Source organism: Hemiscyllium ocellatum, chromosome 20 (genome assembly GCF_020745735.1).
Source record: "Hemiscyllium ocellatum isolate sHemOce1 chromosome 20, sHemOce1.pat.X.cur, whole genome shotgun sequence".
In the NCBI taxonomy this organism is placed as follows: domain Eukaryota; kingdom Metazoa; phylum Chordata; class Chondrichthyes; order Orectolobiformes; family Hemiscylliidae; genus Hemiscyllium; species Hemiscyllium ocellatum.
Window position 1 is genome coordinate 48,958,529 of NC_083420.1, and position 25,588 is coordinate 48,984,116.

Here is a 25,588-nt window from a genome sequence, read left to right on the forward strand (position 1 = left end):
AAAAAGAAATCACCAATAGATCTCAAGACTGAATGATAAATTCATTCACCTGTAACTGCCCCAGTAACAAGCAGATTTATAATACAGTAGGACAAAAATCTGGAGTTGTACTATGAAGTGCTTTCCACAGCCCAAGCAGACAATGAAAAATTCACATTACTATAACATTTTATTAATAGAGAAAGAAACAGAGCTAAATCTAATATCTTTGGGTAGGATTTGACACTTCTGGAAAAATGATAGGATTAATGTCAATTTACAATGTTGCTCTTCCCAATATTCCAGCCTTTTGTTGGTAAGTATTACCCATTACCTAAATGGATTCAAGAAAGCAGGAAGATGAGGCTTGCACCCTATTGGCACATAATCACATTTTCTAATGTTCAATGTCGAAAGCATTTCAGCATATTGCTTTTACATAAGAACTAGGAATAAGATTAGGCCGTCCAGCCTGTCGAGCCTGTTCCGCCATTCAATAAGCTCACGGCTGATCTTTTCGTGGACTCAGCTCCACTTACCCGCACTCCCACCATATCCCTGAACTTTATTTTTTTTAAAAAATCTATCTTAGATTTAAATGCATTCACTGAAGTAGCATCAACTACTTCCTCGGGCAAGGAATGTCATAGATTAACAACCGTCTGGTTGAAGATGACATTAACAGGATGCTGGGTAGCAGCACTTTAATAGCAAGATCAAATGCATTAAAAGGCCTGAGAAAATATACTGCTCACAAGATAATTAAAATCAAGTAATATTTTCAATTGATTAAAAAAAATTGAAATATAGATTACAATATAATTTTTTGACTGAGCACAGACAAGTGTGGGAAAGTAAGGATTTGTATTTGTAAAGTGCATTTTGAACCCTGTGGGTGCTCCAAAGTGCTTTACAGCCAATGAATGACTTCCACAGTGCCATTGCTATTGTTTTAGTCAATAAAGGTGCAGCTTGCAAACATCAAAACTGTACAAACAACAATGAGATAATCACTGGTTTATGTACTTTAATGCAATTTGAGGGATGAATGCACTAGAACATCAAGATCTTGATAAAGGCCTCTGTTGTATTCTGGAAAGCCAATTGGTGAAGGTTGAATCAGAGCAAATCTTTTACAATTTTAAGTATCTACTTAGCTTCAAACATACACCTAAGTCAACACAGTTTCAGTCGTTGTCTATTGACAGGGGACACTGAATGCCCAGTTAATGGTCACCACTTGCATGCAATTAAACAGTTTACATGAAATTAACAGATGCCAGCTCTAAAATTAGACTTCATTTGTCCAATCATGACTTTTAAAATTAAATCAAAAACCTCCAGTATTGGAACAATACATTTCAAGATCATTCAGGATGTTCAACAGTTTGTGACGTAAGAAATGCATGCACAGGCAATTGCTTTGTAGCCACCCATTTTAAGAGATGTCCTTCTTCTCCAGCATGTTTGAAACCAGAAACATCAATCCATAATCTTTGCTCACTCATGCCTATTGTAGGTTATATAATTATTGATTACCTATTCAACATTAAACAGATGTTCTACCTTCTGTACATCAAGTGTACATCTAACAAATGGAATCTGCTATCCACTGCCACCACAGAGAGTTATTTTGCAGCTGAAGTACGTTTATCTTTCCGAGATAAAAAAAATTCCCAATTTCACACATAGAACTATATAACAAGCTACACTCGAAATTCAATCAGATGATCAGTATGCAAAGCATCATAAAAATGACTCGCTTTATATTCTTTGGGTCTTGCGAGGATGGAGAATTAACCATTTATTCCTTCATACTCAAAATGAAAGTTTATATGTCACTAAAACATTATAGACTTCATGTTGTTTCATCACAGTATTCGAGTTTAACATAGTAAAACTAAATAGTGGTCTAGACTGAGTGACCAACCAGTTTGACTGATCAAACAAGCTTTATAGTTGCTCTTTCTTCTCTTTAAATACAATTTTAACTTTCTTCACGGGCCTAGAATGATTAACTAGAATGGGTGTAACAGTCACTGAACAGGATTATTGATTTAAGATTAACCAGGGTATGGCTGGACTAACATCTAAACAAATATTTTTAACAGCCCCACAAGTCTGACTCCCATTTCATTCCAATTTTACTAACTACTTGAATTACAATCCCATCAGAAATTACATTGAATCATGAAGATGCTTGTAAGTTTTCTTTTATGATACCAACAAAACACTGTGGAATATGCTTTTAATTTAACATAACCTATTTCAGTAAAATAAATGTGATCAAAAAATACCACACCCTGAAATTGGAACACATGCACTTTTTTTAAGCTTTTTCTTCTGCTTTTGTTGCCTCTTTAGGGGTGTTGCAGAAACATCTCTCAGACATCACATTTAAAATACCAATCAACCAATGTGGTGATAATTATTTCAAGTGTCACAACCACTCACATCATCATCATCCAGTTCCTCGGGAAACATCACAAGCTACCTTGTTACTTCTTTTAAATGCTCACAGTCTTTGATTTTGTAAAATTATGAATTGATCTTACTTGATTGCCTTATGCAATAAACACACTCTCATCATGATGATCCTCTTATAAGAACATTTCTGTTCACCATAATCCTCTTACTATAAAGCAAATCTCCTAAGTAGTTTTTTCCTCTCAAAATACCTCAGGTCTCTGAATTTTCTGAGACCTCAGACTTGATGAAATCCCATCTCATGACATGTAAAGCAATAAAATGTATAGAAAAAAACTGATGTAATTGCACATGCTGAAGCAAGCGCATTACACGACATGGAAGTCAATTTGGGATTTCATTTATAGGCAATAGATAAGGGTTGTATTCTTTGACCACCTAAAGTACGAAATGTCCATTTCAGGAAGGTTGGCTGATCAGCTAGTATTTTATGCAACTTACTGCATGATTCCTGTCACAGACTACTGCTGAAAAAATTTTCAGCTACAATATATTCATGATCATGTTGTTTTTACTTTCACATTTCTGAACTGGTTATAGGCAACTTTTAAAAATTATTTATTAGAAACTTGCTGATTCCCCAAGTCTGGCCCCTATCCATGGATGCATGATTTTGTCCAATAATAACCCTTTTATTTTTGCCAAGTATTATTGTAGTAAGATAAAATCTGGTTGCCAGGTTTACAAAATGGAGACTTCAATTATTTCTTTGTCACATTTTTAGTTCTATAGCAATTACCCAAAGTCACGTGCTAGTGGAAGGCTTACCTTCCTCCATAACCTTTTACAGATATAACACTTCTCACGAATCATTATTAGCCTTATAGTCTTCTGACATCATGCCTCCCTCTTTTAACAGGATTTTTAACTTTTGAGAAGTAGGATGGGAAAGTTGTTTATGGATCTTTAAGATAATTATCCTTTTTTCTTTGATGATCACTTTTTGATTCCATTAATACTTGCCTAATACTCAAATATGAAACATCAGGTTTTGTTCAAGGAATATAATTGCTTGACTGGGTAGTCTGACGATTCATTATTGCCACAGAGATAGAAAGGGACAAGGCCATGGAAAAATTCAAAAACAAGGATGAGTGTTTTAAAATCAAGACAGTGCTTGACAGATATGAAAGGGTCTCAGAAAATAGCCAGCAGAGTTGAAATGACAAAGATTATAGAGTGTAGAATGTAGATGATTAGCCAGGTGTGCAATAGGATAATCAAGTCTGGAGGCAATAAAACATGATTGAGGGTTTCAGCAGTGGATTTAGATAGGGACACAATCAAACAGTGTTACAGAGATGGAGAAAGCCAGTCATAGTGATGGTACGAATGAAGTAGGAAGCTCACCTCAGTCAGATGGGATATCAAGGTTGTGAACAGACGGGTTTAATCTCAGGGAGACACATGGAACTGGTAGTCTGAAACAGAGTTTGGAGTAGGGATCAAAAACAACGGCTTCAAATTTTCCCAATGTTTGACTGAGAAGATTACTGTTCATCCAGTACTGAATGTTGGATAAGCAACCTGATAATTCAGTAATACTGGTGGGCATTAGAAAAGGTTCTGGCGATGCATAGCTGGGTATTTGAAAATTAATGCTGTACAGGTACTAGACAGTAATCATACCCTAATGGTTAATGCTTTTCTGCTATTTTGTAAAATGGTCATTAAGATTTTAGTTTTCTGATTGAAATTCTTTTCAATTTTGATTTTCAGCTTAATACAACTGTTCCCTGCTACCATGTTACATTCTAGAAAGGCAACGTGTAACAGACAGAACCAGAGCTTGGTTTCAAGCACTTTTAAACTTTAACATTATAAGCACATAGCTCCTAACCGGAGAGTGAATAAGACAAATCCCAAAACTACAGTTTCAATTTGTGATTATTTTGATCGTTTAGATTCAAGTTGTCAACATAACAGAACTATTTGCCCCTTTTGAAAGGGATGCCATGAATGTATTGCAGCAAAAAAATATTCAAAACAAAGATCAAAGTAACCTTCCCAGGTGTGAGGATGCCATCCAGTCAAAAAATGCCTGAAGCATACCGGTGGACATCTGGGCCTGCATGTAGCCACAGTAGAGAGGCAGGTAGTAAGACCGATTGACCCCCCTCTACTGAATCTCCAATTAAAGCCAACCATCTGCATGTAATAAAATACAACTAATATATAATAAACATGTCCATAGTATCTAATTTGCCTACATTAACAAAATAGTTGTTCCTTTAACATTACATTTCCATAACATTCCCTCTTCCACTGAACTATCATTTTGAATTCTATAACCAAGCTGTGTAAAACATACAAAGTGCATAGAAGTTGCTTAAACTCAGCAACACAACTTGGATTTTTCCTAGTTCCTACAGGAAACATGAAAACAACTGCAAGTTGTCACTCAGTTTGTTCAAAACATGAAAGAAAATATGCAAAGCTTTTTAGCCTTTGGTCACAATCAACTCTTTTTTGCAGTGATTCTTATCTTTGACAAGAACACTTTACATTCCTTCTCTTATCTTATTGTTCCCCACCCTATTCAGACTTCAACCGAATGACTCAGTCTCATTACCAAAGATATCAGTGGTTGACACAATACAACTTTAAATTCAGAAAACAAATATCCATTCTAAACCAATGAAAAGTGCAACATTCTAATAATTGGCATTTCAGGACCTACAATTAACTTCAACTCTAAATTCAAGAAAATATCAGAATTTTCTGGAAGCATCATGTCACAACTGCTCCTTCATTCACTTTTATACAGCATAAAGATTATTAAGGGCTCCCTAAATTATGTACTGTTGCATTTTAGCGAAATAATTGCAACTTTTTCTGAATTTACAGCAAATAAATGCAATGACTTAAAAATTTATCCATTTGGTTCAGTGGTATGTTTTCCAAAAATATGTCACAGTTCTAGTCTCCTTCCTATTGGAAGGATGTTGTGAAACTTGAAAGTGTTCAGAAAAGATTTACAAAGTTGTAGCCAGGAGGATTTGAGCTGTAGGAAGAGGTTGAATAGGCTGGGGCTGTTTTCCTTGGACAGTCTGAGACTGCGGGGTGACCTTATAGAGGTTTATAAAATCATGAGGGTCATGGATAGGATAAATAGACAAAGTCTTTTCCCTGGGGTCAGGGAGTCCAGAACTCTGGGGCATAGATTCATAGTGAGAGGGGAAAGATATAAAAGCAATCTCAGGGGCAACTTTTTCACAGATGGTGGTACGTGTATGGAATTTGCTGTCAGCAGAAGTGGTGGAGGCTGGTCCAATTGCAGCATTTAAAAGGCATCTGGATAGATATATGAATAGGAAGGGTTTGGAGAGATATGGAGCGGGTGCTAGCAAGTGGAACTAGATTAGGTTAGGATGTCTGGTCGTCATGGACGAGTTGGACCGAAGGGTCTGTTTCCATGCTGTATATTTCTATGACTCTATGTCACAGATTCAAGCCAGGGAGTTGAACACAATTGATGAGAAAAAGTGTTGCATAACTCTGTCATCGTTCAGGTAAGATAAATCTAAGGCCTCAAAGAACAAAAGTCTTTCAGTGCCTTAGCCAACATGCATCCCTTGATCAACACTATTAAAACAGGCAATTTATCTAGCTGCTATTTATTATTGGGGTCAGTTGATTCCAGAATAGATGGCCAGCATGTTGTTCAGAATACGGTGCAAGTTCAATTTTCATTACAGCTGAAGTTGACTTATGACCTAACGCAATGTATCCCTGAGAGTGGAATCCAATGGTAAACCACCACTGACAGAAACAGCCAAAAAAGAAAATTGGCTTACCAAGCAACAGCAATGAGTCAAGGATCTGCCTTTAGGCAGGGCACGATTGGAATGAATCCTTATTCACCACTGCCATCAAATTGATGGAATGGATGGATAGGTGGCAGATGTGATTTAAAGCAAATATCTGAGGTGATGTACTTTGGGAGGAAGGAAAAACAATTGAAAGACAATGTTTTTCCAAATGGACTTTAGGAGTAGAGGTATATGTGTACAGACCACAGAAGGTGGCAGCACAGTGGAAGAGAGCAATAAATAGAGCATACAGTGTCCTTAGCTTTACTAAAGGGGTACAGTGTACAAGATCAAGACGATGATGTGGAAATTATACAACATACTTATTAGTACAGATCTGGGAAACATAGATTAAATTAGATTACTTACAGTATGGAAACAGGTTCTTCGGCCCAACAAGTCCACACCAACCCTCTGAAGAGCAACCCACCCAATTTACCCCTTCACCTAACACTACGGGCAATTTAGCCTGGTCAATTCACCTAACCTGCAAATTTTCTTTGGACTGTGGGAGAAAACCCACGCAGACACGAGGAGAATGTGCAAACTCCACACAGACTGAGGCGGGAATTGAACCTGGGTCTCTGGCGCTGTGAGGCAGCAGTGCTAACTACTGTGCCACCGTGCTGCCCATACTATAGGAAGGATTTGAATACACCTGAGAGACTGAAGTGATTTATAAAAATGGTTCCAGAGATGAGAATTAACAGTTAGGAGGTTAGATTGAAGAGGTTGGTACAGTTTCCCTCAGAGAAGAAGGCTAAGAGGAGATCTGACAAAGATTTTCAAAATTATGAGGTGCTTGATAGAGCAAATAGTAAGAAACTGCTTGTTCTTACAAACATAATAACTGTAGAAGCCACAGATTTCAAATGATTTGCAAATTAAGCAAATGTGATGCAAGAAAATCTTTTTATCTCAGAATATGGAATAGATGCCTAGAAGTGGTGGAAGCAGGTTCAACTGAGACAAGAGAATAATAGATGATTACTTGAATATAAATAATGTGCAAGAGTCTGAAGAAACTGCACAAAATTGATAGTCCATACTGATGCTAATTCAAAAAGTCAGTGTAGATAAAATGGGCTGAATGGCTCTTTCTACACCAACGTCCACAAATTAGCTGCCTTGCTTGCCTACAGTACACTTCCTGTGTCTCAATATAATTAAGTGGCTGTGAAGTACCACAGTATCCAAAGGTTGTGAAAGGTACTATGAAAGTATAAGCTCTTCCTAGTATCTAAACTATACCACATTTAGGTCCATGCAAGCGGCCAGCATTAGTCATACAGATATACAGCATGGAAACAGATCCTTTGGTCCAACTTGTCCATGCCAACTTGATATCCTAAATTAATTTAGTCCCATTTGGCCCATATCCCTCTCATCCTCTATAGGGTCACCCCTCAGCTTCCGACACTCCAGGGAAAATAGTCTATTCAACCTCTCCCTATAGCTCAAACCCTCCAACTTGAGCAATATCCTTGTAAATATTTTCTGATCCCTTTCAAGTTTCACAACATCCTTCCTATAGCAGGAAAACTAGAATTACCCACAATATTCTTAACCAAACAACCTAGTGGCCTAACCAGTGTCCCTTACTGCCACAGCATAACTTTCCAATTCCTATATTCCTAATAAAGTCAAGCATACCAAATGCTTTCTTCACTATCCTAATTATGTGACTCTACTTTCAAGGAACTATGAACCTGCACTCCAAGGTCTCTCTGTTCAGCAACATTCCCAGGAACTGACCATTAACCACACAAATCCTGTCCTGATTTGCCTTTTCAAAAGGCAGCACCTTATTTTTTTTAAATTGAACTCCATCTGCTACCCCTCAGCCCATTGGCCCAAAATCCTGTAGTACTCAGAGGTAACTTTCTTCACTGTCCGCTACACCTTCATTTTTTGGTGTCATCTGCAAACTTACTAAGCATTCCTCTTAAGTTGACATCCAAATATCACTTAAATTATTAAATGCATCTCTCAGTATTTTGCATTTGACATTAAAAACCCACAAGATATGGCCATTTAAGCTTACATGTTCCTAACAAAATAATCTAAATTCGCCAAGTCAATGTCACTAGGATTGGATAACGCAGAATTGTTTCACTCTTGCACCAAGAGGCTCAATGTTCTCTTTCTTGACAAAGTCTAAATCTGTAAGGATATAGTTGCTTAAAAAATTCACATGCTTGTGCCCCTTGTGGCAAAACCTCACATAGAGATCGTGAGTTACAAATGATTAAAAGATTTCACACAAATTGCTTCTCAAAGTGTACTTGTTCTGGCCAGTCAAAAGAAAATACTACAGAACCACCTTCTAGCTCACAAAATATGTTAGCACTGAGGACCATCAACAATCTGATTAAATCTTGTGTCAGGTGTACAAAAACAGGATGTCAGGTAAGACGCTTGAAACTCCTAAAATTTTACATTTTCTCTACTTTCAAGTTAAAACTCTAACATGCACAAATTAACTTCGGCCCACCCCGAAGGTTATTGTTTTAAGGGGGAAAGAAATGAAAATCAACAGAAAGCGATTACTCTCTCTTTCCCCCCCGTTTGTTTTAACACTTGCACTGCTCCAATAACTCCAGTATACTACAGAATTGTTACACACTCGAGCTTCAGCTTGGGCTGGCATGGCAAACCCACTTTGATGAACTCCAGTGGCAAATGTGTATCTTTGACCATCTGGCGGTGTAGTAACTGTGAGTATTGAACTGTACAGGTTACTGGGGCGTGTTCACTTTTGTGGTATTCCCCCCGGTTATGCTGCCAGCCCGAGCTCCAAGACACAGCTCACCCCCTGGTGCTCTCCCACACCGGGCCTGACCCTTGGTTACGGGGGCAGGTCGTGGCAGGGAAACGGGGGCAGGTCAGTAGGTCACGGAGCAGCTTCCTGAGTGTCAGCGGTCATTCTCCAGCCGGGCTTCCCACGGTGTGTGACCGACAGACCGAGGCCCGCCGACCATTCACCCCGCCCCTTCCCTCCCCCCCCCACCTTCCGCCGGCTCTGTCGGTTTGCCGGCTTGTTCCCGGCCTAGGCCTCAGCGGCGTCTTCACCCAGTTGAGGCCCGGCTTCCTTGCTGTCGGATCCGCGGCCCGGTTTCCCTTTCCCAGCCGTTACCTGGCGCGGGCTGTCGGTGTCGGGTTTGAATTCGCGGACTCTGGGCAGTCGACACGAATTCGGTCACCAGGCGGAGACGGGACTGTCGGGATCCGGGAGCGGCAGCCGCGAGCACGCACCAACGCGGGCTCTGGCCGCGCGCGCGCATCCCTACGGGCCTGCGTGCGCGTGCACACGCACACGCACACGGGCGCCCGCTGAACTCGGCGGCGCGCCTGCCAACGGTTGTTGGGGTGTCCTCTCGCGCGGGTTACCTGTCCGGTCTCGTCTAGTTACAGAACAGGCCGCAGTCGCTTGTCCATTAACCTTTACCAAGAATCAATGTCCTTTTTGTCAGATGCAACGAGTACCTGAAGCAAAGAAATGTTGATGAATTAAATAATCTTGTCATCTGTGCCAGTGATGACCGCATGCCCCTGAGGCCCCCAGTGTATTTCCCACACTCCTTTTTCCAGCATCACTCTGGTATGGGCACAGCTATGGATGAGAGGTGGGCAGATAAATGCCAACCCAAACACCCCAGTTGGCTTCCAACCTGGACACCTGGTCACCTTGTAAGTGACGCTAATTTGTTTCTGAGTTTTAAAATTTTAATACGTTTCGATGTTTGCACAATTCAACGTGGTGACATAAAATCTTAAGGCACTGTTTCTCTTTCATCTATATTTTCTGAGGGACTGTGTATGCAAGGTCAGTTGTTCAGAATAGTGGTAAGGGCAAGCCAGGGAATTATAGACCAGTGGGCCTGATGTCGGTGATGGGCAAGGTGTTGGAAGGAATCCTGAGGGACAGGATGTACATGTATTTGGAAACGCAAGGACTGATTAGGGATAGTCAAAACAGCTTTGTGCATGGGAAATCATCTCATAAATTTGAGTTTTTTGAAGATGTAACAAATAAGATTGATGAGGGTAGAATGGTTGACGTGATCTATATGGACTTCAGTATAAGGCATTCAACAAGGTACATCTCTATGACTATGTACACGGGAATTTCCATGTGAGACTGGTTAATAGGGTTAGATCTCATGGAATACAGGGAGAACTAGTCATTTCGATACAGAACGGGCTCAAAGGTAGAAAACAGAGGGTGGTGGTGGTGAGTTGTTTTTTCAGATTGGAGGCCTGTAACCAATGTAGTGCCACAAGGATAGGTGCTGGGTCCACTACTATTCGTCATTTATATAAATGTTTTGAATGTGAGCTTAAGAGGTATAGTTAGTAAGTTTGCAGATGACACCAAAATTGGAGGTGTAGTGGACAGCGAAGAAGGTTCTCTCGAACTACAATGGGATCTTGATCAGATGAGCTAATGCGTTGAGGAGTGGCAGATGGAGTTTAATTTAGATAAATGCAAGGTGTTGTGAAAGCAAATCTTAGCAGGGCTTATATCGTTAATGGTAAGATCCTAGGGAGTGTTGGCTGAACAAAGAGATCTTGGAGTGCAGGTATAGTTCCTTGAAAATGGAGTTGCAGATAGCTAGGATAGTGAAGAAGGCGTTTAGCATGCTTCCTTTATTTGTCAGAGTACTGAGTACAGGAGTTGGGAGGTCATGTTGCAGCTGTACAGAACATTGATTAAGCCACTGTTGGAATATTGTGTACAATTCTGGTCTCCTTCCTATTGGAAAGATATTGTGAAACTTGAAAGGGTTCAGAAAAGACCTACAAGGATGTTGCCAGGGTAGGAGGATTTGAATAAGCTAGGGCTGTTATCCCTGGAGCGTTGGAAGGTGAGGGGTGACCTTATAGAGGTTTATAAAATCATGAGGGACAATGGATAGGATAAATAGACAAGGTCTTTTCCCTGAGTTGGGGGAATCCAGAACAGAGGTTTAGGGTGAGAGGGGAAAGATATAAAAGAGACCTAAGGGGCAACTTTTTCACATAGAGGGTTGTGCATGTGTGGAATGGGCTGCCAGAGGAAATAGTGGAGGCTGGTACAAATGCAACATTTAAGAGGCATTTGAATGGGTACATAAATAGGAAGGGTTGGAGGGATAGGGCCCGGGTGCTGGCAGGTGGGACTAGATTGAGTTGGGATATCTGGTTTGCACGAACAAGTTGGACTGAAGGGTCTGTTTCTGTGCTGTACATCTCTATGACTCTATGTACACGGAAACTTTCTTAGACTATGAAGGCTGACCTTACTTGGCAGAATGTATTATGTTTGATATCTTCCTCCAATCATGGGCTTATGGTGGCAAAGTGGGATGGGAGAGCAAAGTAGTCTCTCTAAACTAAACTAAATATTCCTCTTTCTCACACAGCCTCTGTGGATGAATATTTCTTACTGCATCAAAACTGTAGGTTGGTGCTGTCACACATTTTCATCATAGATTGCCTCTTCTCTTTCATATTTGTGATGAAGGACTCCAGCCCAAAATGTTGATTTTCCTGCTCCTCGATACTGCCTGACTTGCTGTGCTTTTCCAGCAACACACTCTCAATCTGATCTCCTCTTTCATTCTCCACCGACACATTGTCAGAAGTCACACGATACAAGGTTACAGTCCAACAGGTTTATTTGAAATCACAAGCTTTTGGAGCATAACCCCTTTGTCAGGTGAAGTGACAAACGGGCTAAGCTCCGAAAGCTTGTGATTTCAAATAAGCCTGTTGGACTATAACCTTGTGTCGTGTGACTTCTGACTTTGTCCATCCCAGTCTAACACCAGCACCTCCACATTACTGAGACATTGGCTGCCTTTTATTTGCATTTCCTGAGAGAGAAAACTAAAGAATTGTCACATCGGAATGAAAAGATGTAAGGACGAAAACTGTTGGGAAATGGAAAATTAGAACTTTTGCTCTGGATTCCGAGTCATCTTCAAATGTGAAAACTCAAAAGGGGGCTGAGAAATAGAAGCTAGTATTTGGTTCTGCCTTCCAGAGGCAGTTAATTAAAGTCATAATTCTCATGGAGTTTGCTCTTTAACAGGATTGGAGTAAGTTTTGACAGTTCATTAGAGACCACAGGGTGGGAGCAGAAGTGGTAGCGAAGTGAAAGCTTAATTTAAATCTGTGCTGCAGCCATTGCTGTAGCTAATGTTTAAATTTTGAGGAGCCCAACAAAAGTGTTTTCGTGATGTTTAAAGTGAAAAGTGGGAAGATGTCATTGAATAGCTGGCACTTGGGAAGAGCAGTCCCTTAATTATTAGAAAACAACTTGTAGGTGATGTTTGATGCTGTGAGAGAGGGAAAGGTCATCTTTCAAGACAGTGGCAGTGATGGGCAGTGAGTTCCCCCCCACCAAAGGATAACTTTAAGAAAATAGCAGGATTCAAGATATGAATGAAGTTGGTCCTGGCAAATTGGAAACAAATGATGCAGATGGTGATGAAAGCGGAAGCCGTACATGGTACTACCCTGCTCAGAAATATGGCAGGCAGAAGGTGTATGGTGAAACCTCAGTACTGCAGTGTCTTTTGCTCTCCTAGGCTGGTTCTTTTGACTTTTCTTGTTCTTATGACTCTTGTCTTTAACAGATGTAACTGTCCACTCAATGACTCTCTCCCACTCCCTGCACACCTTAAATGGGAATTCATGAAACTGAGGAAGCACCTGAAAACAAGACTGTTCACTGGCACAGATACTTTCATCTTGATGTGTCTTGGCACATGTTTAGATAGTGCAGAAAGTGTCAGTGGCAGCTGTTCGGAATTCCCTTGCAAGGAGGGACAACAGACACAAAGACATGATTAGACTAGTAGAGATTCAGAGCCTTGTATATCACTGGAGAGAAGGGTCTGCTTGTAATTGAACCATGAGATGTGCTCCCACATATGAGAATTTCTTGAGATGGTGTAGGAACATATGCTGAGAATAAAGGAGTTCGTGCAGCTTATGTGCACCACTATGGCTCAGGACTATGCTCCTCCATACATGAAATGACTAATCTCCTTGGGAGTCATTTACTGCATAATTGAGTAGGATGCATGCTAAATTGTAATCAGTGGCATGGAGGAGAATGAAAGTGCTACCCTTTACAAGTGTCTTAACTATCCCTGGCCTTTTTGGCTTTTCAAACAGCGGAAGGGCTAAGTTGAATAGTTGACCCATGAAATAATACAGTCGAAGCAGCCTCCACAGATCTCCATCGGGACACCTCTATGACAATGATCATTCCCATATATGCATCTCAGTCATAGGCCAACTGTTGTCACCTCTTCTGAGGCTACAAGAGAACTTTGACAAGGATTGGCCAAGTGTGAAAACCATTGCATGACAAAGTACTGATCGCAACACTGGGTGTTGTCTTACCATCTCTGTGCACTATTTCTCTCATCATTTTATAAACTTCAAGGTACATACCTGAGACTTCTTTTATTGGCAACATGGCAAATAAAGTGAAATGAGGTGATGAAGAGATCAAGAAGAGGGCAAACTGTTTGGATACTTGTACATCATTTATAATTCAGGGACCCTTAATTTAAATGGATATGTTAATACAGTAGCTTGAGAGTGACTCCGGGTCCCTTGCCTATCGTCCTGGGAGAGAGGGATTTCTTTCAAAGTCCCTTAAGCAAACGATCTATCACGTACATGGCATTTAGAGATACATTTGCGTCCTGCCCATGCCTGGCTACCTTTTTGTGAAACCGGGAGTTTGACATCTTCCCATTCTGCCTCCACTTGCTACTTCTGTTCCATCTCCTGTTCCTCTCCATTCTCTCACTTATTTCCAGGATCTTATTGCCCTCAAGGTCTACTGTGCCCTGGAGGGCCACATTATGAAGAGTGCAAAATACCATTCCATATCAGCCAAAAAAAATAGATTCAGTCCTAAAACTATCCCAGTTAATATTTGGGTTATTAAAATCCTCTCCTATTGCTGCCTTACTATTCTCACACTTATCCAAAATTTGATTGCATATTTGATTCTGTATCTTTCTTTGACTGTTTAGGGGCCTCTTTTCCACACTCAACAACATGTTTACCCCACTTGTATCGTTTGCTTCTACCCGTAAGGCCTGATTTGACAATCCTTCCACCATATTTGGAATACTGCATTCAATCCTAATCTCCCCGCTGTAGGAAAGATGCTATGAAACTTGAAAGAATTCACAAGAATGTTGCAGGGTTTGAAGGGTTTGAGCTATAGGGAGAGGCTGAATAGACCGAGGCTATTTTCTCTGGAGGATCGGAGGCTGAGGGGTGAACTTAGAGGTTTTTAAGATCATGAGGGGCATGATAGGGTGAATAGCCAAGGTCTTTTTCTGAGGATAGGGGAGTCCCAAACTAGAGGGCATAGATTTAAAGTGAGAGGTGAAAGTTTTAAAAGGGACCGAAGGGGCAACTTTTTTCATGCAGAGAGTGGTGCATGTATGGAATGAGCTTCCAGGGCAGGAAGTGGTGGGTGCAATTATGTCATTTAAAAGGCATCTGTACGGGTATATGACTAGGAAAGGTTTAGGGAGATATGAGCCAAATGCTAGCAAATGGGTCTAGATTAATTTAGGATATCTCGTAGGCATGGACGAGTTGGATTGAAGGATCTGTTTCTGTGTTGTACTTCTTATGACTCCATGAGAGAAACCCCAGTAGGAGCATATTCAAAATGCTACCAATTGGTCCAAGCATCTCAATGCAACTTCAGGAGCTTAATGGGCAGAGCATTCACAAAATTAGTATTTTTGGGCCCTATCTGCCTAAATTTCCATCCCGGCAATGATCAAAGATTCAACTTTAATGTGTACAACTACAGTTCTTGTATAGGTTGTAAGAGCCCATAAACCCCTTCCAACAGTTCGGGACCTTTCAGCTGGTATAAACATGGTGATAGGTATGGAAGGAGAGCATTCAATACAGGGCTTGTCAGACTGTCGGTCACCCTAAGAATCAAACTTCGAAAAATCTCTGCTAAATCCCTCTCTGATCCCAGATTTACTTGAACAAGTTTCAGAAGACTATACAAAATGGCAAAGAACTACGGATGCTGAAAATCAGAAAAAAAAAGATATTGTTGGGAAAACTCACCAGCTCTAGTTCTGAAGAAGGGTCACCGGATCTGAAACATTAACTCTGCTTTCTCTCCACAGATGCTGCCAGACCTGTTGACTTTTTTCAGCAATTTCTGTTTTTGTTCAAGAAGACTATATTGACTGGAATACACATACCACATTGTTTTTTCTCATCGACTCACTTTTTCTAACTACTATCTTCTGCCTCATTGGACTTAAAAAAATTAATTGCCCTACTTCAAAGAAGAGCAGGGCATTATCCTCAGTACATTGTTCAGAGCCAACATCAACTTTATCTGTCCTTTTTTTTTGCTGTTTATGACCAGAAACTGGCAGCCATGTTTCCCAAGTTACAATGGTGTCTATACTTTGGAAGTCCTTCATTGAATGAAAAGTGCTTGAAATGTCTGTTGATCATGAAAGGCACAATATAACTGCAAGTATTTCTGCAAATGGGTAAATCGAACACTTAAATAATTTACTTACCTCTTGATTCTGCCCAACCAAGCTAATTCATACAATTTATTCCTAACACCTCAATCTAATTACACCAAATCTCCTATAACCCTCCTTTTTTCAAGAGTATATTTCCTCAGCTCTCTAAATCTGTTGTTATATATAAAAGCCTTTTAAAGTAATTATCAATAAAGTAATTATTTTCAGAATTTATTTCAGTGACTCTATATCACTGGAGAAGGGGAATCACTGGGAGGGCAAAAATTGGACCAAACCTTCTAAATGCAGACTAAACAAAGTTTTATACAAAGATTTATTTTATTAAATTGATTTACTGAATCACTTTAGAGTCTAGATTAAGTGGTGCTGGAAAAGCACAGCAGTTCAGGCAGCATCCGAGGAGCAGTAAAATCGACGTTTTGGGCAAAAGCCCTTCATCAGGAATACAGGCAGAGAGCCTGAAGGGTGGAGAGATCACTTTAGAGCACAGTAATGAATACTAAGTATAACCCATTCTGCTCACTTTCAGAAAATTGCAAGTACATTTGTTAGTTTCAGATTCAATATCACCATTCCTTTCTGAACCAAAAAACAAATTACCTTTGCTGGAAAGTGCTAACCAAAGTTCACAAATTAAAAAAAAGAAGAAAATTATTTCATAAATTAAAAAATAGTGTGGGAAAAAAATTTGACAGTTAAGGTAAGTTGTTTTGCTTGTTGGTTTTGTGTATGAAACAACATAAATGCTTCTAATTCCCTCCTGGTCATTTGATATTCTTTATGTAATCCATCCTTTTGGCATTTGTTACCTTATTCTTATGTACAGTAAAATCTTCATTATCTAGCATGCAAGTGGAATGGGTGGTTCTGATTAATTAAAATGCTAACAGAGTTACATTTATAGAAGGACTATAGTGCAATAATTGTGGCATAAACTTTCAAAGCATAGAATATTAAATAACATGCAGGAATAAAGAACAGTGTTCATTTTACTTCTAATTTTCAACAGTATTTTAAAATGTAAAGTATTAAAAAATACTGTTTATAGGTATCCAAGCAAAATTAATCTTCAGCGTGTCCTACAACTGTATATAAGATGAGATGGCATTGGAAAAGGGCCCGAGTACAAGTCCTTGGACGCTTTATTATATAAATCCCTAACATTAGCTTGCTAATTTGCCTTCTGCCTTTTTCCCATGTAAAAGTACAGTGCAGAATGCGCAATTACATATTTTATGCAGGGCATGTCTGCCTTTCACCAAATGTAATCAATGTATCAAAAGCTGAAGTAGAACTAGCTAAGTTATTTTCTCCTCTTCAATGAAATTTTCTTCAGAATACTTTTCAGTCTCTTTTGGTTTTTGAGTATTCACAAAACACTCAATTATTTTCATATCTCTAAACAATATGTGTCATTTCAGCATCCTTGATGGTTTTAACCCACTCTCCTTCACTTTTGTGATATTTGCTGATTGGTTGTGTAAAAAGAATATCAATAACCATTTGCATAATTTCGGATAATGTATTTGTTCTAAGTCATATATAAAATCCAACAAATTTCTTTATCAGAAGAGCCTTTCACAAATATAGCACTGGGAAACCATTGTTTTCAAGCTCTCCTCAATGCTGAATTTTTCACTGATTTCAAAGCAAGGCCATGTTGAAAATTGCAGCTGAATGTAAAATTTGTTCAGCGAAGTATGAGTTGTGTTAAGTTTTTAAAATGTTTATTTCACTGTGAGACTTAGCACATTCTCTTACCATATCTTGTAACGCTCGCCGCATTAACTATCTACAGTGTTCCTATGGTGTCACTCATGTCTAATTCCAGCCCCATCCTATCATGGTTGTTCCCAGAACCAACTCGCCACTCAGCAAGTATTTATATATACGTTATGCTAGAACCAACTCGCCATTCAGCAAGTATTAATATATATGTTATGCCAAAAAACTGGTACCCCTTGCAGTTGCACCATCATTGAGAGACTATTTTTCACCTCTACAAACGTTACCAATCCAGTGTTGCCATTCACTGGCAATGTCATGGTACAGCAGCTGCAAAGTCATGCTGCTGCTGCAAGGGAGTATCAGACAGTCATGCATGACTGGCTGATACTTCCTTGCACCTGAAATCTCATTTGCTCACCTCAGTTGCAATTTAACCACGCCACACACTTCCAACTGTCCATTGTTATATCGTGTTAGAACATCTCTAAGTCCATGCTACCCTGTTGCAGCTTGTCATTGTCCAGTATAGGAATAACATATACTCAGAAGCAGTTGGACACATTCAGACATGAGCTTTTGTTTTACAGAAAGCGTAAGCAAACACAAACAAAAATCAAGAGAGACTGGCATTCACCCCAACAGTGCAAACTAGATTTCAGTGTGTGACAATGCTGTCACTTTAATAAGGTTATTTTGTCCGTGCTTTTTCAAGAGAAGTTGTAAATGCAAAGATGCCAAAATGTCTCGAAAGACTCTAGTTTAACAATGGCAGGAGAGTGGCCAGTTCTCCCAGTTCAGGTTTTTTTCTTGTTTGGTTTAGTTGTAACAATGAGAAGCTGCTGGTTTAACTGTAGCAGAAGCTGTTGCAGTGCAAAAGATTCTATGCTTCAGCAGATGATCCCTGGCTAAGTTTTCTCTCTGAAATCTGTCTTGCCTCTAAGAAACTGTGTTTGAATGTACCTTTTGCTAAGGGGTGCGTTTATGGGATTTTATGGGAATTGAAACAGCTCCTTAGGTAAATTGCTGTGTCAGGTCAGTTATGTTTTCCAGTATTTAAATTATTCTAGATTCTGTTTTCTTTTGTTCATGGTTTCAACTGCAGTGTTTAAATAAATTCTACTTTGCTTAAAGCCACTACGCATCTGCATTTAAAATAAAAGTTAGGGTCTGGGCTACCTCCTTAAAATATTTTGAAGGAGTCTGTCCTGTATTATGAGCACCAAATATTTTTTAGTCCACAATTGTCTGCTGCACCCAGCTTTCACTGACTAGAACGTGGCTCAAAGAGGGTCGGTTTGGTTTATAGTGTCCAACACACTTGAGCTCTGTTATGTACAAGGGTAGGTTCCTCCTCCCCAATGTCTTTGTCCTTCTCAGAAGACTGCTTTCATTACCCCGGATCCTCAGCATCCAATGCAATGCCTGAATGTCTATGCCATTTGAACAGAGCACAGCCTATTAGGATTATGCAGCATACTCTGTCAACTACGCTGGAAAGCCCTTCCAGACCATTCCAAGCAACAGAATTACATCTTCAGCAGCCCTATATTCTCGTGCTCCACAGCCGGGTTGAGGCATGGGAAGCATTATATCTGTGTTTCACATTAGTCAGAATATTAATGAAGCAAGTAATGCTGTCAACAAGGCATTTAAAATGTCAATCACCCTTAATGAGGAACTTAATGCTACCTAGTGAGAAACATTGCCATACTGATGGTGAAAAACATAAATGATGATGCAACATGCTTCCAACGTTGAGATCAGCCTTGCTGGACTTTTCATCCAATTCTGCCTGACAACTCACCATAGCCCCCATCACCATCACCTTTTATGTGATAAGTTAAAAATCGCACAACACCAAGATTATAGTCCCACAGGTTTATTTGGAAGCACTAGCTTTCAGAGTGCCGCTCCTTCATCAGTTGGTTGCTTTATGCTATAAATAGATTGAAGATTTTCTAAGTGCCTTCTTGATTGATTAATGTTCTTGTGAAATTTCTTTTGGAGTAACATTTCATGTATTGGATGACACCCTTATCAGTTGTTTACATAGTTTGACTTTATACTGTATATACTGGGAGACAGACAACTAGTAAAAATATTACCACTTACTAACTCGGATTCATAACTGTGAGCTTAAGTATTGTCTAGCAATAGACTATCTTCACATTCTCTGGGGCTCCCCGTTTTTAAAAAAATGTTCTTTCCCTGTGCCGCAAAAACAAGATGAAGTGATTTTAAAAAAATGTACTGAATCATTACTCTGTATATGTTTAGTTATAGTAATTGTGCAAAACCTTTAAGTAACTTGGGAAACTTAAACGTTCCAGCCACCAAAAGTTTTACTTTATGCGAGCAGCAGCATTTGTACAAATGAGAACTGTACCTCTCTCTTTATTCTATTTAAAACCAGTAGAACCAGATTCACTTCTACCTGCCAGTGTTGAATTAAGCAACCATCTGCAACATAAGCTAGTTTTGTCTGTATTATAAACAGAGTATGTTCAGAAATTAATGTTAAAAAATTCACAGCATTTTCCTGTGAATTCATGCTGAACTGAAGTTTGTTCACCAGATACATCTAACCTTTTAATGCACTTAGTTCAGTCAATTTCATTTCCTCATGATTTGTTTTGCCTCTTTTATGAGCATGGGGCTGGAATTAGGGAGACCCTCTGTACTTTTCGATGAAATCCATTCACACAGAATAGCATCCACTACTCCATATAAACTCATATGTACAGTGTCCTTCAATACCTTTATTCGATTTGAAACAATTAAAACATCTTATTTCATTTTTTTTTGATTCCTGATATTGTATATCATCAACAAGCTAACATTATATTCTTTTGTCAAAACATTCTCATTCTTGCCCTTTTAAAAGCATCTACAGATGTCAATTTTCTGCTTTAGTGTTAATAGAACTCTGTTCTGTTTCTCACCATGGCTTTCCAAATTATTGGATTGCATAATAGTTGAATGGAGTTTATAATTAATGCGTTATAAAAATTATCATTCTGTTTACACACAAGAAGGACCTCCTTTACTGAAAGTTTGCATCATCTTACTGAGCTAACCTGGGAAATGTTTGTATTCCAAATAACTTCTGAATACTTTCTGATTGGTCAAGTGACAATTTGCATTTGAGCAAATTCTGGTTTGTGGAGAATCACAGCTCACAAGAGTGCCAAATAACATATTTACTGTTGTATCTCTAGAGCAAGTTTACTTTTTGTCAGATGTAAAGCTACAAAGGAGCCCAGCTAGCTTTGTGACACAGACGATGGATTTGAAAATAAAAACTGCAACAAGGTCAGAGATATAAAATCTCTCATTATAGATACTAATACTAATAGAAATTTTATGCTAATTAGAAATTCAATATAACAAAAGAAAAATATAACTTCAATACAACTTCAATTCAGCCATATTTCACTGTGGCAAGACATCGAATGGAATATGCCATTAGTCAGGTTGAAGTCAAATTCTACTGAAGCTGGAAATCTGACAATTACACAACCTGCTGGGAATACTAGCAGGTCAACCACCAGCTGCATAGAAAGAAACAGAGTAAACATTTCAGGACAGTGATCTTTCATCAGCGTTCTGCTGCCTGGCTGAGTCTTTCCAGGATTTTCTGCTCCATGCCATTAGTTAGACTTATGCCTATACTGTACATCGCAAAACTACTTTGCTCACAAAGTTGATGGAAGAGTAAGCTGATAAAGGCCTGGAGACAAAAACATGTCAATGACAGAATCAATGAAATTTAAGACTTGGGAAATAAATGGCAATAGGACCAAGATATTTGGTGAATTAAAGGGAATTTAATGTTAAATCAGGCATAGAAAATTAAACAATTGAGAGAAAGAAATGTTGAATTAAGAGAGAAAGAATGACAACAAAGTAAAAATAACAACAATTTTAATTTCATATCGATGTTTTTAATATTTAAAATATGTCACAACCCGAAAGAATGAGACACTATGTTCTTTTCAACAAACCATCACACTTCACTCCAATTAAAATGTGACTATACCAGAAACAAATAAGGGTCTAAATACAAGGTTTTTTTAAAATTTAAACGAAGAGTAAATGTATTACTTGCTAACCCTGGGAAAATAATGAAGCATGACATTAAATGCACACAGTCGTAGGTACAAAGTTAAAAAGGGGATAGTGTCCTGTTTAAAAAAAAGGTTTAAAAATCAGTTTAAAGTCCTTTTAGTGTTCTTTATGTGTGAGGGTTTAACCTGAGATCATAGTTTGTTGGGAATATCCTGGATCAATTGCAAATATTGCAGGCACCTTTCAGTTGTTGGTGTTTAAATGTTTTTCTGCCAGTTTATATCTTCATTATAGGTGCCTTGTCTTTTGAAAGGCTGAAAGCTAGATATTTCTCCAGTTCATTCTAGTAACAAATCCATTTCACCAGCTCTGACAAAAGCAGTTTCCTGAAATGTAGCTAGTTTGTGCATTCCAATGTCTGAATTGCTTATTTTGTGATTTTTCTTTCAAAATGCTAACATGAACTTGTCATAAAGGCGTAAGTAAAATAGGGAATTCAGGTCTGGTTGACAGGCTTCAGACTAATTTGATAAAAATGTTAATTTCAATTCACACTGGTTCTTGTTTATTGATAGTTTTATAAAACGTGGCTCAGTGTGTGGCCAGGTAACTACTGCAGCCATTTTCAATTGTGTTTTCCCTTTTGGAAACCATGAAAGTGTAATTTATTAAAAACAGATGAGCAAAGTTAAAAATGATAGTATGTATATTATCACTATCATTGTCACATCCTATGTTACTGTAACAAAGATGACCATTCCTCCTCAAACTCACTGCAACCTTTGATGTAGTTGACCGCACCATCCTTCTTCAATGCCTTTCCATTGTTGATGAGTTGGATGGGGCTGTTCATACCTGATTCCTTTCTGAGATACTTTTTTGATTAGTAGGGGAATTGAAGACCTCAGGGAAAGGGCAGGAGATGGATGTGAGGAATGTTGAATCAGCCATGATCTTATTGAATGATGGAGCAGGCTTGAGGAGCTGAATGGCCTATACCTATTCCTGTTTCTTAGGTCTTATCTAACCATTCATTGCCAGAGAAAGCCATTTGTTCCAGCTTCTTTCCTTACTTTCACAACATTATCTCTGGTATTCCCCCATGGATCTTTCTTTTGCCTACTCATGTTTCTCATCTACATGGCGGTCTTTTGTGATATCATCTGATTTAGACATGTCCTGAAAACATCCAGCTTTACCTCATCACCATCTCTCTTGACTTCTTCACTGTTATTATCTAATTGTTTATCCAACATGCAGTAATGGATGATTAGAAATATTCTCCAATTAACTATTGGATGACAGAAACCATTGGTTTTGATTTCATCTCCAAACTCAGTTCTCTATCAGTCAGTTCCATCCTTTCTCCTACTAATAGTCTGATATTTCCCCAAAGTTTTAGTAATCTAATCCAAGATTTTCTTATATGCTTCAATGTTATACATTGTAATATATCACTTCTTTGACATTTTCTTATATAAATCATGTTATTTAAATATATGTTGTGTTCACACCTATCTATCTTCATCTGAAGTTGTCATACAATTTAGACATAAATAACAGAGTGCCATTAACCTCATCATTTTAAAAAAATATTTTATGGCAAGTGAGCATCTCTGGCTAAGCCAGCATTCATACCCATCCCTCAAGGGCAGTTAAGAGTCAACTGCAATGTGCGGGTCTGGAGTTACATCTAAGCCAGACAAAGTAAGGATGGCAGATTTTCTTCCTTGAGGGACATTAGTAAACCAGATGTGTTTTTTTAAACAATCAATAATAGTTAAATCGTACAAATAACTTTTTAAAAAAAAACATGCAGACTCTTTATATTTTACCATCTGCCAAGATTCAAACCCGTATACTCAGAACATTAGCTTGGGGATCTGAGGTACTAGTCTTGTGACATTACTACTATGCCACCTTGATTATCTTGAAACAATGTAGTGTAAGAATCTGAAAGGGTTAAGGCTTGATTGAGTGGTGTAGACATCATTCACTGTGATGATGTCACAAGAAATTGGTCAAAGTTCAGAATGAGCTTGTAAAAGACAAACCTGAGGCTAGTGTGCTCCTAATTGTCTCTATAGTAATGTAGCTTTTATTCATGTAATCTGTATATATTTGAACTAATGCAATAAACATTCTCTGATTAACTCAACAAGACTCTTGTGGTAAAACTAGAAAGAAAGTTATCCTCATCCACACTTATACCAATTCAGACTTCAAGAAACCCGGAATGATTGTAACGAGGTCAGCCAGGTGGACGTCATTGAATATCAATTCGCTGATTGGATCAAATTAACAGCTCCAATCAGGGAGTCCTGACTGAGATATAAACAGACCATCAGCAGTTTTACTCATTCTGAGAGATGTTTCTGAGAGAGTTGGATTAGTATCAAAGACACTCTATGTGTAAATAAAGGGTGAGTTGGTGACAGGATACTGGCTCTGGGGTTATTTCAGAACCTACACACACACCACATCGTTTGCAACTGTGTGGTGAGCAATGGTGTGATGACAACAGTAGGCCCTGTCATAATTTGGTGAGTAGCAGTGACCAGTATTATTTCCTTCAGCTAAATTAGACATCAGACCTTCAAATAAGAGAACAAGAAACATGCTAGTGACCCAAAATACTTCAAGACAACAAATACTGATTGTTTTTGACTGTGAACTCCACAAACATCATGGCAACACTCAACACAGAATAGCACTTCAGTAGATGACACAAAAAACATTTCAGATCTGACAGAAGACATGCAAGAATAGGAGAAATTACAACACAAGACTAAAGTACATGCTGCATTGTGTGGGGTGCTATTTGAAAGTGGTCTGGAGTTGACATAATAAGTCAAACAGACATTGTGGAAAAAATAAAAATTTACATTGTGTAGCAATTCAGGCTACAAAAGCAGTAATTTCATAAAGAATGTGGCATCACAGATCAGTTGTTACCCTATAGTACACAGATACCATAAGGCAAGGCTGGAAAAATGAAACTCCGAAGGCTATCAGAGAAAACACATGAATTCTGGAAGTGGAGTGTCAAGGAACTCACTAAACAAGTCAGTTAAAGCAAATTATTTTGGAAAAATTTAAAGAAATATGTGATTTTGGTCTAGCACAGAAATTTTCTTTTGGGTGACAAGGAGAACAGTGAGATTTGATCTTAGTGAGGCTTTGAAGGGTGGGAAAACCTCCAATAAATCTACACAGCAGGGTTTACTGTCCACTACAGATCGGTGCATTGGGAGAACTACTATTACGGCAGAGTAACAATCTTTAAAGATAAAATAACCAATCACATTAGGAAGCTACGAAATCATTGGAAATAGTATTGCCTGGAAGGTTTAATTTCAGAGATGCACCAAATAGAACACAAAATTGGGAAGAAAACAATTCTTGACGTGTGGAATTGCTTTTAAACTGGGTATTAAAAGCAGATACTGAACAAGTAAATATATCCCTCTACCCAACTGGAAATATAGCAAATGATGTTATTGCTCACCAGGTGGCAAATTAAATAAACACATTCAAAGAGGATTTGAAAGCCACTGACATTTATTTCAATCTTCAAGCTAATAATATTTTTGAAAGATCAAGATTCAATATAGGTGTACAATAATCAGCTGAATCTTTGGATGACTCTATTAATATACTCTGCAGGTCAGTGGAGTACATAACTATGGTGATTTAAAGTCAGAATTTAAACATTGATAATAGACAAGAAGACAAAGCTTTTAGTTTTGTACTCATCAGGACTATGAGGCAAGGAATAAACTTGAGAGAAAAAAAGACACCAATTTATGCAGCTTACGAAGAGAATATCATTGGTTGGGCCATTATTGGCATGGATATGTAGTAAGAAGAGTTTACTGTCAATCTTAATTCTGACAGGTAGATTCTGATTGGTTAGGGTGATGCCATGGGAATGCAGTAGAGATTGGCAGAATCTATAAC

At 38.6% G+C, this 25,588-nt stretch overlaps 1 protein-coding gene across 2 annotated transcripts in view; it reads right to left on the reverse strand.

The window, feature by feature from the left end:
- The window catches only part of LOC132825499 (actin-related protein 2/3 complex subunit 1A-B), a 54,091-nt gene extending 44,533 nt beyond the window's left edge, over positions 1–9,558 (reverse strand). Inside the window, exons 1-2 of one of the 2 annotated variants that reach the window (XM_060840832.1) lie at positions 9,415–9,558; positions 3,817–3,887 (exon numbers count right to left, since the gene is read on the reverse strand). The gene's annotated coding sequence lies outside the window, so the exon portion shown is untranslated. The remainder of the gene's footprint in view (positions 1–3,816; positions 3,888–9,414) is intronic. The other variant, XM_060840831.1, reaches the window with a different exon arrangement.
- Between the last annotated feature and the right edge of the window lie 16,030 nt (positions 9,559–25,588).